This window comes from Drosophila hydei, unplaced genomic scaffold (assembly GCF_003285905.1).
Source record: "Drosophila hydei strain 15085-1641.00,03,60 unplaced genomic scaffold, DhydRS2 tig00000063-arrow-pilon, whole genome shotgun sequence".
Classification (NCBI taxonomy): domain Eukaryota; kingdom Metazoa; phylum Arthropoda; class Insecta; order Diptera; family Drosophilidae; genus Drosophila; species Drosophila hydei.
This window is the reverse complement of record NW_022045657.1, coordinates 9141288-9150808: the sequence shown is the minus strand read 5'-3', so window position 1 is coordinate 9150808 and position 9521 is coordinate 9141288.

The following is a 9521-nucleotide window of genomic DNA, read 5'->3' as shown; positions in this document are numbered from 1 at the left end:
ACTTGTTTTATTTCCAAATATTATATGAAATCCTTTTCGTGACATAAACTAAAATTATTAATGAATATTTCTCTTTGAGAATACATCTGCCCTAGACTAGTTTATTTAAATATTTGTGTAAATTTAAATAACTCTGCCTACAAGCAAGTCAATAAATTCCAAGTCAAATTCCAATATGAATAGCTGTAAATAATATCCCATATTGTATGAATTCCAACTGCATTGCAATCAAACAATGTAATTAAAGTCTTATTAAAGAAAACGTCAGTTGCTATTCGCTTGTGCGTAAGTAATCGATTGTAAATTGGGGATCCTGGAGCAAAAGAAAGCTCAAGGAAAAAAGAGCATTCCACAGTTTTTGAAGAAAATGGACAAGGAAAAGGGAAATGGAAGCAAGGCTTGACGAAGCGTAAACCAAAGGCTTATTTATTCAATGAAAAGTGCTTTAAACGGGTCTGCCCAGCAACGACATACTTGATGAAATGGAGACTAATCAAAAATAGATATAATTTATAGATGGTTTCTTTTGCTAACAAATAAATAAACACATTCATATTCTAACTATTATTTATGCAAAAGAATTTAAACAATATATTTAAATACTCCAATAAATTTATTGATTGAGAAAATATGCTGCACGCCTTTTCTTTAGATTTTTGTCCATTTAGTGTGCTAAAAAATTTTAAACAAGATAAAAAAAGGAAAACTGTTAAGCAATTGCCTTTTATAGCCAACTTTTGGCAAGTTTTCGCAACAAAAATGTCATTGACTGTGATTTCTCTTTGCTTATAAATCAGAAATTTTGGCCATTGGCCATGGGCAGTCGGACAGCGTAGAGAAAATCCATAAGCAAAGAAGAAAATAAATTTGGAATCGAATTTCACGAATTTCATAGCATTGAATTCTTTTGCCAAGAAAAAACTCAATTTCATTCTCAGCCATACTTAAAGAATTCAATATGAATGAGAGAAAACTGAGCAATTGACCTGTGTCGAAGTTTTAATTTCGAGTTGGTTCAGCAGCTTTAATTAAATATTGCGCATACGCCGTATAGACATCGCAATGAGTTCAAGATAAAAAATTTTATTTAAATTAAGTTTTCAAATAAAATCTAAAATAAACTGTGCAAATGATTCAGTAATGTAATAAAATCAAATATTTTATAGATATTTCTCTTATTTTATTTTATTATTGTTTTAATGTCGTTTCATATTTTATTTTGATTACGCTGAGAGAAATGTAAACTTATATATACATATCACAAATGCTTTATGCAAAAACCCTAAATATAGCGTAACTTGGCGTATACGTAATAACTGTTGCAGTGGCCGAAAGGTCGCCATTCATCATTTGCAGTAGCCAAATACATTTCCGCATTTTATGACAAATACATTTCGCAGCCAACAGTAAATCAACAAAAGAGCAGTATGGAACGGTATGTGTGTGTTTACTGTTAAGTATATGTGCGTCAGGCACGTAGTTCAAATGCTGCGCCATTTAATTTGTGGGCGTTGGAAAGCCTGCTCCTTGCATCGCTCATACGCACAGTTGTCCGCGAACGCGCATATTTGGCAACTGAGCTTCAGTTTTGCCAATGACTCGCACCTAAAGCATCAATCAATGAAATCAATAATTGAATCATTAAAGTGAATTACGCCGATGTGTGTTTTGAGGAGGAACTAATATTTGGTTTCGCATGGATTCACCAACTAATTGTGATGTTAAATTAGCTTTTAGTTGTTAAAAACAACGAGGCTGATCTCGACTCTTGTATATTCTTATGATTTCATTACCTCCTCATAAGTTCTCTATAAATTGCTGAACAAATAATCAGAGCTCTATTTGCTTAGTCCATGATTTGGCACGAAGTGCAATTGGCAAAATCAATTAAATTAATGGCTGTGGCATAACAAATTTCTGCCATTCCAATTTGAATATGAAAGCTGCCGCCATGCAATAGAACAATATATAAAAGAAATTATATTTTTTTTGTTTGCTCTGCTTTCATTTTGAGCGCCGCCTTTATGGGGCTGTGTCTGCTAACCATATTTAGTTTTCATTTCCAGGTCCTGCCGGGCCGACTGCTCGTTTTTATAGCCTGCTTCATGCATCTCAAAGTATTCCTCTGTGTATGTTTCCATGTTTATATTTACTCTGGCTGCATGGCCGCCTCGCCTGTCTGCGGACCTGTCGTTAGCATATTGCCCACTGGGAAAACACAGCCATTTGACCAGGCCAAAGCGCCTAAGTGACGGCTGCCGTCCCCTCCCTTTAACATTTCAGCTGTCTGTTGAAGTTTTATTCCTTTTCATTTTGCGAACGGGCTATTTTATGGCAGATTAGTTAAGCGGCTTGTTGGCTATAGAAACTATTTTACAAATCCCTATTTACAGCTTTTTTCTATGTTTTATTTATGTGCAAATATTGTATGATAAGCCGCCACATTTTTCTTGCTAAATTGAAGTCGACTTTTCGATACTCTAGGATTGATTTAGAAAATCATATCTGACAATCAATCACACAGAGGAAATGAATAAGACCTAGCTTCAATATTTAAATAAAAGGGAATTGGTGTAGAAGTATGTCTTCTCAGCAATATGTAGGCCAACTGGAGGTACGTTGGTATTTCTTTTCTAATAATTCTTATTTATGTGAGAGAGAAGTCCTTAGGCATTTTCTACTTGTATATTTGATAAATACATAGATCAGACTCAAAGCCAATTCTTTACAAAGTCTATAATAAATGGAAATTAAAGCAGTAACAACAATTATGAACTTTCGCTCCAGTTAAGCTCTAGTTCGGTTGTGACAAACTTTCAGCTTTCAAGACAGTATGCAAATTAAGTAATTAATATTCAAAGGGCCTTTTCCAAATTGGCCAAAATCCTGGCTTGCCGTTTGACTGGCTAAATGTATTCAGTTGCTGACGATAGCTTTTCATATCTTGAGAACTTCCCACAATTGCCAGCTTTGAAATGTGATTTGCCCTTGTCGGAGTCCTTAGTTGGGAGCTTGAGGCTGTTTCATTCTCTGATAATGAGGAATGTCAAACCTTTTCTAATTGCTTTTAGTTACTTCCACTTTTCAGTCTTTCCTTTCGCACTTAAATTATCGTCTTCTGCTGCCTCCGTTTACGTGGCTAAGCAAACTCAATTAACATGAAGCACATGCTCAACGCTTTGTGGCGCTTCACCATTTTAATGGCCTTAAAATGATGGCTACATAAATAATGCTGTACTTATCTGGAAGTCCTGCTTTCCGTTGTTGTCCTGCGAATGTGTGAAATTTATACTCCACACTATATATACACTATATATATAAATACTTTTCAGTTCAAGTGCCACGAAATGCGCTGTTGTCCCGTTGCCCATTGCCTCTTCCGGTGCGGCTGCTGCAGCTGTTTATTTTATTGTGCTTGTTGTTTTATGTGCCGCCTTAGTGGCTGTTAGTCCTTTACTTGGCATTGGCTTTTCAAGTTTCCGCACACACACACAGCATGCGGCTGAATGTATGCAATACAAATGCGTGAAACATAATTTATTATTATGCGCCTGCATCTGAATGGATTTTGGCAACGATTTATTTTCGTTAATTTAATGTAAATTAAAGGATTCTTTCTTTAAAGTCGATAAATTAAATTTGCAGCCAAGAATAAAAGAAGCGATTTCAATTAAGCATGTCTGAAAACTCAACTGCAGAGCAAATTGCATTTCAACTTGAGTCTTTTCATTTTTATTTTCTCACTCAGCAGTTTTCACGAGGCGACTGTTTTGTTCATAACTTTCCAACACATTTTCACGCCACATTCACGTGACAATTTCTGGCGTGTTACATAGCTGTGTTTTTGTACCCTCTATGAATTCAATGGGCAAAGGGTATGCTATTGGATATAGTGTGATAATTATTAGTATTCAGAGGGGAAGTATGTTTATATTATATATATATATATTTATATATATATATATATATATATACATATATATATAAATACATTATTTTACTACTTGGTCAACTATGCTATAAGCCCTTTATTCAAATTTAAATATACTTTTATTGAGTATAAGATATTGCGTGTCTGATTAGAATCACTTACAGAGCTCAATTCAAAACACGCTCAAGGTGTTTTGCCTCTTTGCATTGAAATATGATGAAATACGAAAGAATATATGGCTCGAGAGACACATGACCAAGTTGATCAAAAATTTGTATACTTTCTCAGGATCGCAAGCATATAGAATAAAGAATAAACTTTGGCGCAAAAACTTTCGATATTCGATTTGTTATTCATTCTAAAGACTGCGTGAGCTGCTGCGATATACGCTGCGCTGATCTTCGCTCTTTTTTATTTTAAATTCTGAGATTCTCAATTCTCAATTTGCAATGGTAATAGTCTTCTTGCAAATAAACACATCTTTAAACTATCAAGCCCCCAAATATCACATATAACTCTTTGGCTTTCTTGCAAGCAAAACCTTAAAATTTCCAATAATCGAGGATCAGATCGTTAAAAGCAGTCCCCTTTCCATATGTAAGGCTCTGCGACTCTCTTCTCTGTCTCTCTTTCTCTCTACTAAAATCCTTTATATTTACAGTCTAGGGTACATTTTTATGCGGCACTCTCGACTAGAGTGCTCCTCTTTTGTTGCTACTTGTTGTGTAGTTTTGTACAGCTCGAATTGGGGCATCTAACACACGCGTTCGCAATGCGCCATAAAACGTTTCCTCTCAGCTGACAGAGAATTGTATTTCAATTAAAAAAAAAGAGGAAAACATGTAAAATCTGAATTCAAAAAGGTTTGCAAGTGAAAAAATGTCATGACTCAGCATTCAGTAATCAGCAGTCAGCAGTCAGCAGACGGCAGTCAGCTTTCAATTGCTGCTTGTCCTGTTTTTCCTTTTATATCAATAACCGCGATACCTACGGCGTATACGTAATGCGTTTATTTGGCTGATGCAATATGCAGCATCGAGTAAGTTCGCCAGCCCAAGAGACCTCAATGCTGTGGCGACGCGCTGCGAAGCGAACTTCTGACACAAACTTTGCCAGAACTTAAATTCTCCAGCGCCTAACTAATTGCGCTTGCCTTGTGGATTTGCAAGGCACTTGCTGGCCCGCGGTTAAGCAAATCAAATTTGTCACTGATTGTTGGGACATTTTTGAAGTTGACTCTCAGAGTTTACTTAAAGTCAAGTTTTCACTCCGATCACTTAAAGCTGATAGCACATGTAGTCGAGGGCAGTCACGTTTAATGAGAACTCAGCTGGGACACAGTTGCCCAATTGATTTAGCCAATTACGATGAATCACACTGAATTAGATTTGACTGTTTTGTCCACAGCAGTGAAAATGCGAAAAACTTTGATTTTGAATGCAATTAAATTCGTTGAGTGGAAAACTGTGTTCGTTTCCGATTAGCTGGATTATGAAGTTGCCATGCAATTGCTATTAATTGGATTGATTCTAATGATGAGCAGAGGCTTCGAATGACTGTCGATGCTAAATAAGAGCTTTAAATTATGTTTTTCAGTTGATTTAATCCTGAAGATACTTTTATAACTCTGGCCCACATCTTATAACAATATCAGATAACAAGTGGAATTTTTTATGAAGCTTAAATTTAAAATTACAAAAATCCAATAGCTAAATATTAAGAGGATTACGTTGAGTGTACATTTAAGCTATGAAATTATCAAGTCCTAAAACTAAACTACTTTAGTTCACTCTGTCGACTTTTTAATGCCAATATATGCGTTCCGAAATGAGTGAAGTTTTAATCTTTTAGCAGCTCATTCTGTGCCTCTGTGTGAGATTGCATTTTAATTTTATGCAAATCATTATTGATTAGGCAACATCAAAGTGCGCTGCAGCTGATAGGACGGACGGCTACAGTAATGAATTCATATACACACCCACGCACACACACATTCAAACTAAAAATATGAAAGTGAAAAACAATTAATGGAGCTTAAGCTTTGGCTACTTAAATTTGCACAACATGTGTAACTCTATAATTACTTCCAGCCTTGCACTAATTAATTTAAGTACTATCTAATTTAGTTAGGATAATAAATAATATAATAAATTATGTTAAATTTAAAATACAAATAAATCATCTTTCACTACCTTCGACCTTGAATAAGAGGCACAAATATAAACTATTAACTATATGTGAAGGTGAACAGACGAATAGCTGCCAATTTGTAGATCTTGGAGACAGGCTCGCTTGCAAACAAAAGAAACTTGTCTCTTTCTTCCTCTGATATAGAGATTTATAAATACTGTAGTGATATTCGTCTGACCGCTTTGAGTTTCAATTTAACATTATCTATTACTATATAATGTTCAAAAGATTAAACAAAAATGATTACTTGTTACTATATAATTCAAATAATATAACTCAAGCTGAGGCTGTCTCTTGGAGTATGAAAGCTTTCAGAGCCAGCTCTAGTACGTGCTGAGGTGAGGGTATTTAATAGTAGGACATATCACATATCAGCATATGGCTGTGGTCCTTCATAAGACGTGTACAGAATATGCACATGTTTGAGGTAAGCTCATTCCAACTGCACTTCCATTCCATGCAACTGTTCAGTATATCAATTAATTGGAATTCCGAAAGTTGAGCAGAATATTGTTTGGCTCAATTTATTCCTATTGAATACGCTTCTGTTATTGTATACAGCAATGAGTAGGAATGTTATATTGGCTTAATTTAGCTTATTAACAGAAAACAAGGATATCAATGTTGAAACAAAATGTGCAATTCTGACTGACCTGACATCTGCCCCCTCTGAGCGGCTTAAAACTATGAGCTATTGATGTATAAATTATAAATTCCTGTGAATTTTGATTTCTATTTATGTGGAACAACAATGTCGAACGTCATCCTGCGTGTTTCCTTTGCTTTGCCTTTAAATGTCCAAAGCTTAAATCATTTATATCGTATTTTCCAATAATCATCTAAATCCAATTAGTTTCGTTCGTCTGAATAATTTGCCATTTAATTTTACGCATGACTAATTAATGATGGCTCATAAAGAATACAATTCAATTGTTTTATTTAAACACTTTCATATTGAATGTTGTTCTTTCGCTCCATTTAATGCCAATTTGAAATGCAAATCAAGCAAAATAGATGATGAAATTGACATCAATTTGTGCTGCATAAGGGGTGTTTATTTAAGAGTTACACATGTTTTAATTATAATAAAATAAGTAAATATATTTCTAGTATCAATGAAACAGGTCTAAATCGATGCACAATTTCATGGCATTGATAAACTAATATAATTTGGTACATATAGCCATCATAGCCAGCGCGTAAAAGACATATATTCTGGAACATCGATTTTTAATGACTCCGTTGATGTTGCTTATTTACAAACAAATTCAAACAAAAGGGGACCTCATCATTGTGTACGCCATAAAATACTTTCGAAGCGAATCGAACATTAAACAGTTTGTAAGCGTTACTCAAGACTAAATCCAGTCATAATAAAATGCCGAATTAAATTCAACAAAAAGCAATAATCAGCTTTTTAATAAGTTATCAAAGAAAGCAGAATTTGAATTGAATTCAAAGTTATCGACGTCTAAAGAAAACACCCTTTATAACAGCAATTAATATCATCTAGTTGATGTGCTTCCAGTTGGAAATGGAATTCTTTACAATACGAAGTAAGGAGCACAATTTATAGAAAAATATGTTTACCCATTTCATGGTTATCTAATTCAAATTTTAATTCAAATTTTATTAAGAGTTTAAAATATGCTAAACAAGTTGAGTTATTTACCAAACCATTTCCATGAAAATGAATCAGTTTAAGTAAATTTTTCACATAAAAAGCTACGTTTTAGGCTCATAGAAAATGCAAATTTGAATGCACATTGAGCAAATCGGTCAATAGCAATGAGTGGCCTAAAGCTTTCTGTTTCAGAGGTTTGACAGAATCATTTGCAGATGGTACAGGCGCATCCACAGCCACTCAACCACATTGACACACACACACACACATGCTCAGTTCGTTAGCTGCCAGTCGCAATGCTGCGGAAAGACTTTCAATGGTTGACCACAGAGCAGCTCCTTTGGCGAGATAACCAACAGCTGGCATGGCCACTTTGCATGGCATATTCTAATCTGGCATAACATGGCTTATCAATATGGCACTGAGCCTGAGTCTCCCAATTACGCAGGCAGTTTTTATGAATTGCATTGATTATTTAAGGATTTATAATAATCTTTTAATTGCTTATTTAATTATGTTTATATATAAATATATATCTAAATACTAAGACAAATTCTCACCTGCTGCACTTTTCCTGGTTCACTTTGATAGGCGCCTGCGTGATACATAAAATCGATAAATAATCCACAAATTCTCCGGAAGTTAGCTTAAGGCAGGGTCAATCGATTTCCATTCATGTTAGCATAGTCTGCCAGCTGAGGTGATACAGGTGTTTTGGTGGCTGGCAGCGGACAGTCATTGTCCCGTTGTTCGCCTACATTTACATCGAGCGGTTTGCATTTACAACTTTCGTATTTCAGGACAATGCTTGGCATTTTTGCTTTGTCGCCGCGTTCGACACTTGTTGGATTTGCCAATTGTCACTGCGGGCGGAACGATGCTAGAAAACAGTTTGCATTTTTCGCTTGCAGCACATTCAATTAGTTTGCGAGTGCTTGAGGCATTCACACTTTATTGACCATTTGTGTGGATTACGGGCACTTCATGTGCTGTGGCTGAAATCGTGCGAAACTGTTGATTGCCCCAAAGCAAAGGGACTGCGCCCAGAATATATTTAATAACGGCACAATTATGGCCAAAGAATTTCAATATAAAAATCACTTTGACAATCTGAAATGAGGGAAATGGTTAAAAAACCATGAACAAGACTTTATTAAATGTTTTTAATTCTCGGATTTTGTAGAATTGATAAATATATGATATATATATAAATATATAGAGCACATATAGAACAGATTCACCTTCAGCTTAATGCACGTTTAAGGCCGCACTATTTGGCCCATTTAAAGAGGTTGTCAGATGTCAGGCTGGCATTTCGCACCGATTCGTCTACCTGCCAGGTGCAGACCGATAACCTTTGCCATTTTGATTGATAACTACTTATTGCTGCAGGTAAATCCTATCTGTTAACCGTATCCGTAGCTGCAATGGCTTGGGTTTATGTCAGGAAATTGAAAACTGCTAGCATTGAATTTATGCGAAATATGCCGAGAGCCAACGGAAGGAAACTAATTTATGCCGCACTCGTCTGGGTCCCACGTGCATTTCAATTGAAACAGCAACCGAAGCAAGCACACGACATACGATTTCCAATCTTCCTGACTCTGTGTGCAAAATTGGTATATAACAACAACAGAGTAGCAAATTGACGGCAAACAATTACCAAAAACTCAACTGTCAAAGTTTGCTGAATGACGAAACAAGCGCCAGATGTGTTGGCGAAATTTGGCGGGCAACAAGAGCAGTCAAACACATGAACATATATATATGGCATTA